This window comes from Callithrix jacchus, chromosome 6, assembly GCF_049354715.1.
Source record: "Callithrix jacchus isolate 240 chromosome 6, calJac240_pri, whole genome shotgun sequence".
Lineage (NCBI taxonomy): Eukaryota > Metazoa > Chordata > Mammalia > Primates > Cebidae > Callithrix > Callithrix jacchus.
The window spans coordinates 70,980,235-70,990,833 of NC_133507.1; the positions used below are offsets into that span (position 1 = coordinate 70,980,235).

Sequence of the window (10,599 nt, forward strand, 5' to 3'; positions counted from 1 at the left end):
GCAACCTCTGCCTCCTGAGTTCAAACAATCCTCATGCCTCAGCCCATCTGGAATTACACATGGGTGCCATCATGCCCAGCTAATTATTGTACTTTTTTGTAGAGACAGGGTTTTGCCATGTTGGCCAGGCTAGCCTCAAATAATCCACCTGTCTCGGCCTCCCAAAGTCCTGGGATTACAGGTGTGAGCCACTGTGCCTTGCCTAGATTTCTATTCTTTGTGAATAACACAGTCTGAGGTATTCTATTATAGCAATGCAAAGCAGACAACAACAATGATTTTCTCATCTCTAGTAGCTTTCAGCTTTTCCTACTAATGGCAACATCCTCCCTGTATTTCCCACAAAATATTTTCTAGATAATCTAATTATGTACCTAATCACCATCATTCCTGTTTGGGCAGAGCTTTTGCTCCAGATAATCTGACATAGCTCAGCCTTGTAGCTTGGCTGCCCTTGAATCAGTTACCACCTCTGGCAAAATCAGCTGTGGAATAGGGAAGGGACCAGGAGATACCATCAAAGCAAACCCTGTCTGAGGACCATTCAGGGCTACCTACCTACCTGCCAAGTGGCTGTGGGTGTGGCAAGGTGTGGTGAGCCTTAACAATTACTTTAGGCAGGATACAACCTTAGGAGCCTCAATGGCCTGTGGAAATAACTAAAGATCTCTCATCTACTTCATTGGATTGTTATGAGAATGACTCTATTTTTTGTTTTTATTATTTTATTTATGTATTTTTTTTTTAAGAGATAGGGTCTCATTCTGTTGCCCAGGCTGCAATGCAGTAGGATGGTTGTAGCTCCCTGCAGCCTTAAACTCCTGGGCTCGAGCAATGCTCCCACCTTAGCCTCCCAAGTAGCTAGGACTACAGGTGTGTGTCACTATGGCTGGCTAATTTTTTTTTTGTAGTGATGAGGTCTTGTTTTGTTGCCCAGGCTAGTGTTAAACTTCTGGGCTCAAAGGATCCTCTCACCTTGGCCTCCCAAAATGTCAGGATTACAGGCATAAGCCACCATGCTCAGCCTCTTGTAAGAATAAAATAAAATATTATGAATTATAAAACACTGGCTGGGAGCAGTGGCTCAAGCCTGTAATCCTAGTACTTTGGAAGGGCGAGGCAGGCAGATCACCTGAGGTCAGGAGTTTGAGACCAGCCTGGCCAATATAATGAAACCCCGTGTCTACTAAAAATGCAAAGATTAGCCAGGCATGGTGGTGTGTGCCTGTAATCCCAGCTACTCAGGAGGCTGAGGCAGGAGAATTGCTTGAACCTGGGAGGTGGAGGTTGCAGTGAGCTGAGATTGTACCATTGCACTCCAGCCTGGCTGACAGAGTGAGACTCTGTCTCAAAAAAAAAAAAATTATAAAACACTAAACAATGCATGTGAAACAAGTAGTAAAGTCCCTGGAATATAACAATGCTCTATCAACAGTACTGTAACAGGATACTGCCAAGTGTCCAGTACTAAAATGAGCTATTAGCCAGGTGCAGTGGTGCACACCTGTAGTCCCAGCTACCAGGAGTCTGAGATGGAAAGATTGTCTGGTCCCAGGAATTTAAGTTCAGCCTGGGTAACATAGCAAGATCCTATCTCTAAATTAAAACAAACAAACAAACAAAAAACTCAAAACAGTAGACTTTAGTGCAGTTATCCTTGAAGATATTATGGATTTGGTTCCAAACCGCTGCAATGAAGTAAATATCATAATAAAGCAAGTCACACAAATGTTTTGATTTTCCAATGCACATAAAAGTTATGTCTATACTATAGTTTAAGTGTGCAACAGCATTATGTCTAAAAAAATCCATACCATACCATAATTTAAAAATACCATAACTTAAAGATACTTTATTGCTAAAAACCATAATCTATCATTAGAGACTTTAGTGACTCTTAATATTTTTGCTGGTGGAGGGTCTTGTCAGGATAGTGATGTCTGCTGTCTGATCAAAGTGGTGGTTGCTGAAGGTTGAAGTGACTGTGAAAAAAAATTCTTTCTTTTTTTTTTTTGAGACAGGGTCTTACTGCATACCACTGGAGTGCAGTGGTGTGATCCCAGCTCACTGCAGCTTTGACCTCCTGAGCTCAAGTGATCCTCCCACCTCAGCCTTTAGGGTAGCTGGGACTACAGGCACATAGCACCATGCCTGGCTAATTTTTTGTACTTTTTGTAGAGAGGGTGTTTCACCATGTTGCCCAGGCTGGGCTGTGGAAATTTTAAGAAATAAGACAACAGGCTGTGAGCGATGGCTCACACCTGTAATCCCAGCACTTTGGGAGGCCGAGGCAGGTGGATCACCTGAGGTCGGGAGTTCAAGACCAGCCTGACCAACATGGTGAAATCCTGTCTCTACTAAAAACACACAATTAGCTGGTGTGGTGGCACACACCTGTAATCCCAGCTACTTGGGAGGCTGAAGCAGGAGAATGGCTTGAACCCAGAAGGCAGAGGTTGCAGTGAGCCAAGATCACACCATTGCACTCTAGTCTGGGCAACAAAAAGCAAAGCAAAGCAAACAAACAAACAAAAAACTCCATCTCAAAAAAAAAAAGAAAGAAAGAAGACAACAATGGGTTTGGCACAGCATCTCATGTCTGTAATTCCAAGCACTTTGGGAGGCTGAGGCTGGAGGATTGCTTGAGCCCAGGAGTTTAAGACTAGCCTGGGCAAGATAGTGAGACTCTGTCTCAAGGAAAAGAAAGACAACAATGATGGTTGTTGCATTAATGGATTCTTTCCTTCATGACAGATTTCCCTATAGCACGTGATGCTGTTTGATATCATTTTACCCACAGTAGACCTTTCAAAATTGGGGTCAATCCACTGATACCAGGCTGCTGCTTTACTAAGTTTATGTAATACTCCAGATTCTTTTCTGTCATTTCAACAATGTTCACAGCATCTTCACCAAGAGTAGATTCTATCTCAGGAAACCACTTTAAGAAACAACTCTTAATCTGTCCATGTTTTATCATGAGATTGCAGCAATTCAGTCACATCTTCAGTCACATCTAGTTTTAGTCACATTCTAGTTCTTGTTATTTCCATTACATCTACAGTTACTTACTCCTGTGAATCTTGAATCCCTCAAAGTGATCCATGAGGGTTGGAATCAACTTCTTCCAAATTCCCGCTAACGGTGATATTTTAACCTCCTCCCATGAATCACAAATGTCTTTAATGGGGAATCTTTTTCAGAAGGTTTCCAATTTTTTCCCCCAAGATCCATCAGAGGAATCACTATATATGGCAGCTATAGACTCACAAAATGTATTGCTTAAATGATAAATCTTGAAATGTAAAGTGACTCCTTGATCCATGGGATACAGAATGGAAGTTGTGTTAGCACACATGAAAACAATATTAATCTCCTTGTTCATCTCCATTAGAGCTCTTGGCTAACAAGGTGCATTGTTAATAAGCAGTAATATTTTGAAAGAAATCCTTTTTTTATAAGTAATAGGTCTTAACAGAGGGCTTAAAACATTTGGTAACTGGTGGGTTGTAGTGGCTCATGCCTGTAATCCCAGCATTTTGGGAGGCCGAGGCAGGTGGATCACCTGTCTGGAGTTTGAAACTAGCCTGACTGGTATGATGAAACACTGTCTCTACTAAAAACACAAAAATTATCCAGGCATGAGGGCACATACCTGTAATTCAAGCTACTCAGGAGGCTGAGGCAAGAGAATCACTTGAACCCAGGAGGTGGAGGTTGCAGTGAGCTGAGATCATGCCATTGGACTCCAGCCTGGGTGGCAAAAGCGAAACTCTGTCTTAAAAAAAAAATTTGGTAACCATGCTATAAATAGATGTGCTGTCATCCAGGCTTTGTTGTTCCATTTATAGAGCACAGGCAGAGTCTGTGAAGCATAATTCTTAAGGGCCCTAGGATTTTCAGAATGGTAAATGACTATTTGCTTTGACTTAAAGTCACCAGCTGCATTGGCCCCGCCAAAAGGGGTCAGCATGTCCTTTGAAGCTTTGAAGCCAAGCATTGAATTCTCCTCTCTCCTATGAAAGATCTATATGGAATCTTCTTCCAATATAAGCCTGTTTCATCCACCCTGAGAATGTGTTATTTGGTGTAGACACCCTCATCAACGATGCTAGCTAGATCTTCTGGATAACTTGCTACAGTTTCTGTAACAGCCCTTGCTGTTTCACCTTGCATTTTTATGTTATGGAGATGGATTTCTTTAAACCTCATGAACCAACTTCTGCTAGCTTCAAATTTTTCATCTGCAGCTTTTTCACCATTCTCAGCCTTCATAAAATCAAAGCGAGTTAGGGGCTTGCTCTGGATTAGGCTTTGGCTCAAGGGAATATTGTAACTGGTTTGGTCTTCTGTCCAGACTGCTCAAACTTGCTCCATCTCAGCAATAAGTTTGTTTTGCTTTCTTATCATCCATGTGCACTTCTCATTTCCTTCAAGAACTTTCCCTTTGTATTCCTGACTTGGCTAAGTGTTTGGCACGACAGGTCTAGCTTTTGGCCTTTCTTGGCTTTTGACATGCCTTCCACACTAAGCTTAATCATCTCTAGCTCTTAATTTAAGGTGAGAGAAGTGTGACTCTTTCTTTCACTTGAACATTTAGAGGTCACTGTAGAGTTATTAATTGGCCTAATTTCAATATTTTTGTGTCTCACAGAATGGGGAGGTCCAAGAAGAGGGAAAAAGATTGAAGAATTGTTGAAGAAGTCAGAACACACACAACATTTTATGGATTAAGTTCATCATCCTCTATGGATACGGTTCGTGGTGCACCAAAGCAGTGGCATGGTAACATCAATGATTGCTGACCACAAATCACCAAACAGATATAATAATAATGAAAAAGTTTGAAATATTGTGAGAATTACCAAAATGTAATATAGAGACATGAGTGAGCACATGCTGTTGGAAAAATGGTTCCATTAGGCTTGCTCTACACCAGTGTTGCCAAAAACCTTCGATTTGTAAAAAACGCCGTATCTGTAAAGTCTAATAAAGCAAAATGTGGTAAAATCAGGTCTGCCTGTATTGCTCATTTGGAGACTTTATAGGAATGGAAGTATATAGTATGAATATACAGTTGGCCTTCCATATCTGCTGGTTTTGCATCCACTAATATAGATAACTGTGGATCAAAAACATATTTAAAAACCAAATATGACAATAACAATACAAATTTAAAAAACACTATGGTATAGTGTTTACATATCATTTACATTGTATTAGGTATTATAAATAATGTAGAGATACTTTATACAGGAGGATGCACGTAGGTTATATGCAAACACTACACCAGTTTATAGAAGAGACTTGAGCTTCTGTGGATTTTGGTATCTGCAGGGGCCCGAAACCAATCCCCCATGGATACTGAGGGATGACTCTACATCGGTTTACCTGTCTATGCCACTGTTGATGGACATTTGGTTTGTTCCAGTCTGGGGCTATTACTAGCATGCTGCTCTAAACATTCTCGTGCATGACTCCTGGTATGAGAGTATACACATTTCTTTAGGGCAAACATATGGCTAGGAGTAGAAATATTGGGTGATAAAGCTGGGCACAATGGCATGTGCCTGTATTCCCAGCTCTTCAGGAAGCTTGCTCGAGCCAGAAGTTTGAGAGCAGCCTGGGCACCACAGAAGACCCGTCTCAAAAGAAAAAGAAAAAAAAAAGATATGTTGGGTGATAGAGTACGTACATCCTCAAGTGGACTATAGAATATTTTCCAGTGGGTTCTCCATGGACATCCTCACAAGCAATTTAGGAGTTCTTACTGTTCCACATCCAAAATGAGGATTCTTCATTTTGCGATAATATCCTTCTATATGAAAAAGACTCCTGTAAAAAATAAAAAATAATGACAGTTGAATTAACAGATTGTTCTTTTTACATGCCAAAATAAAGATCTACTAGTTCCATTTAGGAACTTCTAAGTTTCTCCCCTGAAATTCTATTGGATCACAACATCTCAAATGCTGTAAACTACTGTTGCATAGAACACGATGTAGATTGTCCCTTCTTTTTTGTTTTATAACATCAAAAGTCACTTAATGTATATAGTAGTCAGCCTCCAAGATGGTCCCCAATGTACCACCTCTCTTGGTATTCATGCCTTTGTGCAGACTATTCCCACATACTGGATAAAGGCTGATTTTGCAAACAAGAGAAGTGTCAGTGGATAAGCTCCCAAACTGGGTCATAAAAGACATTACTGCTTCAACATTGGTCTTCTGGATCAATCACTCTGTGGGAAGTCATGTGAGTATGCTCAAGCAGCACGATAAGTAGTCCCACATGGAAAAGAACCAATTTACCAACACCAACTTACGAATGAAGCGAATGAGCCACTTAACACAGAGCCTTTTGTCTCAGTCAAGCTTCCACATGATCTGAGTCTCCCAGTCCTTGAGTTTTCCAGTGAAGATCCCAGAAATCACAAAGCAGAAATAAGTTATGCCCCTCTGCCCTATCTGAATTCCTGATTCACAGAAACCATGAGATAATATATAAGTATTTTTTGTTTGAGCCACCAAATTTGGGGATAATTTGTTACACAGCAAGATATAACTGATACAACACACATGACCATCTAGGAAGGTCAAATATTGGCCCCAAATTTGGATTTTTGAATGACTTCACACAGAAATATAACAATCTAGTAGTTCTATTTAGGTCTTAATTTTTTTCTTGAGTCTGATTATGCCTCTAGATTTAATTACAAGTTTAGAAGAACTAGAAGTGACATAGAAACATGTTAAACAAACACACTGCAGGGAATATAGGAAATTCTATAGCACAAATTACTTATTTTCTTTAACCTATAAATCGAAAAAGCAAGATGAGGAGGGGAACCTGTAAATTAAAAGAGACTTAGGAAGTATGATAGGTTGTGTTATTCCCAATAACAGATGCTGTCTCCTGTGGGAACATTATACTTCCCGTATCTCCACTGACATCAACTTTGGCCATGTGCTTTGCTTCGACTGTGAAATGTGAGCAGATGTGATGGTTGGTTGCTACTTCTGAGCAGAAGCTTTAAAAGTCATTGGGTGTTACAACCATTCCTCATTTCCATTTGCCAGGAACTGGGCATATCCCAAACATAGTCTGTTTCTTTGCCTGTAACCAGGAGTGAAGAGGCTGCAGGGCTGACTCACAATGGAAACTCATGTGAACAGGAAATAAATCTGGGTTGTTGTAAGCCACTCTGATTTTAACATTGTCTGCTAAACATAACAGCATAATGTACTCTGACTCATATAAGTAATGTTTCAAATACAACATGTAAACCGGTTTGGATCAATTAAGGGACAATTGAAGAAATTTGAGTACATGCTAGATATTTTTTATGATAATTAAGACATTGCTATTAATTTTTTAGGTGTGTGGATGGTATTGCAGTTAGGTTTAAAAGAACAAAAAGAGGCTGCTCATGCCTGTAATCCCAGCACTTTGGGAGGCCAAGGCAGGAGGGTTGCTTGAGTCCAGGAGTTCGAGTACAGCCTGGACAACATAATGAGACCTCATCTCTATTTTAAAAATTAGAAGAACAAAAAGAACTCCTAGCACTTTGGGAGGCCGAGGCGGGTGGATCACGATGTCAAGAGATTGAGACCATCCTGGTCAACATGGTGAAACCCTGTCTCTACTAAATACAAAAAATTAGCTGGGCATGGTGGCGCATGCCTGTAATCCCAGCTACTCAGGAGGCTGAGGCAGGAGACTTGCCTGAATCCAGGAGGCGGAGGTTGCAGTGAGCCAAGATCACGCCGTTGCACTCCAGCCTGGGTAACAAGAGCAAAACTCCATCTCAAAAAAAAAAAAGAACTCCTATGTTTTGGATACATGTTTCAGGGGGAAGGGAGAATAAGTGAGGGAATATTTAAAACAAGGTTGGCCATGAGTTGTCAACTGCTAAGCCATGTGGTAAGTACATGTCAGTTTATCATACTATTCTCACTACTTTCATAGATGTTTAGAAATTTCCATATTAAAAACCTTTTTTTTTTGAGACAGAGTCTTGCTCTGTCACGCAGGCTTAAGTGCAGTGGTGCAATCTTGGCTCACTGCAACCTCCGCTTCCCAGGTTCAAGCGATTCTCCTGAGCAGCTAGGATTACAGGCGTGTGCCACAATGCCTGGCTAATTTTTGTATTTTTAGTAAAGATGAGGTTTCATCATGTTGGCCAGCCTGGTCTTGAACTCCTGATCTCAAATGATCCACCCACTTTGGCCTCCCAAAGTGCTGGGATTATAGGCATGAGCCACTGCACACAGCCCATAATAAAAAGTTAAAAAAAAAAAAAGGATTGTTGACATGATTCCCAGAGTTTTCCCTTGACTCTCAAAGGGATTCAGAAAAATCGGAGCAGGGAGGATGAAGCAGACCACTTAGGTTTATGAGTGTGAGTACACAAAAGAGATGTTTAGGTCAGGCCTCAGGAAGATACTGAGACATTATTTTCAGTGAGAAAGATGTTTCCTTAGGAGCATTACACCAGGTCAGAGCATTATCAGGGAAAGTTTCAGAACACTGGAGAGCTGCAGGAAGCTGGGGTGTCCGCCTCCACCTCAACTGTGAAATGGGAGGAGTGTGGTGTAAGTAGACACCTTCTCTGACTTTTGGCAAAAAACAAACGTAGTATCTGTTCCTATCAGTTAAAGCATCGAATGTGGTCTCCATCTATGTTCAGGGCATTAAATTAATATTTGGAATTGGGAGATGGTTTGGGAGCTTGCTCTATCCTCTCCATGCCTCAGCATGTAATTGCAGTGCTTTCAAGAATGGTGCATTCCTTTTGAGTTAATGATAGATTGTTTTCTTTTGTTCCCTTAGTGTTCTATAAAGTGCTCTAATTCACTGTTAAGGAGGCTCCAGACTGCATTTCCACCATTTGTGCTGCAAAAATAGAGTTTCCCATAAGTGTAAGTCGACAAAGCTGTGGGCTTGAGCTGTCTTGCCAGTACCACATCCAAGAGTGTTGGACAAGAAGATCACTTGAGTGAGGAGCAGCCTGGGCTGAGGGGAGAACAGGCTGAGCTAGAAATCCCATGTCAACGGACTGTGTGCCAGGACATGTGTCCCCAGGGAGCAACCACAACATTGGCAGCTATGGAGGGGGAAGAAGTTCATTTGAGTTACAGAGGCAGCAGCAACCTCAGTGAGAGCACCCATTGCCCACCCCCTTCACCCCTCATCTAGAGGAGTCAAGTAAAACCATCCTGCCTCTCATTCTGTCTTCCAAACCAAGGATGGTCCTCTCTGAGAAAGGAGAAGATGGGTATGTGAGAGCAGATATAGCTCCCATCCTTGCCCTTGCTGGACTGGCTGGTACTGGGACAGTAGGGCAGGAGAGCAGAGAGCTTGGAAGTCTCCGCTGTTGACATTTTTTTTTTTGTGATTGAATTTTCAAAATGAATGGGAAGATAGGTGCAGTGACTCATGCCTATAATCCTAGGGAGGCCAAGGTGGGTAGATTATCTGAGCTCAGGGGTTTGAGACCAGCCTGGGTAACGTGGTGAAACCCTGTCACTATTAAAATACAAAAAATTAGCTAGGCATGATGGTGCATGCCTGTAATCCCAGCTATTCGGGAGGCTGAGGCACAAGAATTGCTTGCAACTGGGAGGCAGAGGTTGCAGTGAGTCAAGATAGTGCCACTGTACGCACCAGCCTGGGTGACTGAGCAAGACTCAGTCTCAAAAAGAAAAAAAGAAAAAAAAAAAAAGGAATGGAACGGGGCATATAGAAGTGGGACTGGGAAGTTATGGAACTGAATGGAGATATCACTAAGACATCAAGGGAGCCCACAAGAAGAAGCTGGGAGCAGTCAGACAGTTTCATGCTTACACCCCAGTGAATTGCTACTCCTCAATGATAACAGAGTTTCTTCACTTCTCCATCAATACAGCAAAAATAAAAACAAACTCTGGTTAAGATTCACTTTAAACTAGACAAAGCCTGTCTCTGACAATTCCCCTCTGAATCTTTCTTCCCTTTTGCCTTCTCTCCCTCATCCTGCAACAAATCCATGCCCTCCTGCTACACTCCTTGCAATTAACAAGAGCCAAGCTTATGTACCATCAAGGACACTAAAAATAAGTATCTATATTTTCTTCTAATATTTTGCCTACTGTGACCTACTTTCAGTTAAATTTCAGAAGCAAACGGGTGAGATGTGTCCTAAATAAACAGGCCTACGAACTCGGCCATAGTGTTGGCTGCATAGCTTTGGTACTATAACCAAATACTTGTTTTCTATAGAGAGCTAAACTTAAAAAGATTTCGGTGTCGATATGTTGATATTTAAATTCTAAAATTCCACTTGCTTCATCAAAAATCTATTTCTTTGAGGACCGTTTCCCACTGATAATTCTGGTATTAAAGAGCTCTAGTTTGTGCTACCTCTGATGTGCCCCAGTCACATGGAGAATCACTTCCAACCCACCCACACATCTGAAAACACATTTTTCAGCAATTATAAAATCAAGAGCAGTGAAGTTTCCTTGTAAACAGAATATTGTATCAGCTGATGTTATTTTAATCATTCACTTTTAATGAAGAACCTATGACTATCTTTAAAAATCAGAGTCAAAGGTAGGC

At 41.3% G+C, this 10,599-nt stretch overlaps 1 non-coding gene across 1 annotated transcript; it reads left to right on the forward strand.

Moving 5' to 3' along the window:
- The first annotated feature begins 8,602 nt into the window (after positions 1 to 8,602).
- LOC118155203 (U2 spliceosomal RNA) lies at positions 8,603 to 8,794 on the forward strand. Its single transcript, XR_004745413.1, has one exon. It is a non-coding gene; the product is annotated as a U2 spliceosomal RNA (small nuclear RNA).
- The last annotated feature ends 1,805 nt before the right edge of the window (positions 8,795 to 10,599 follow it).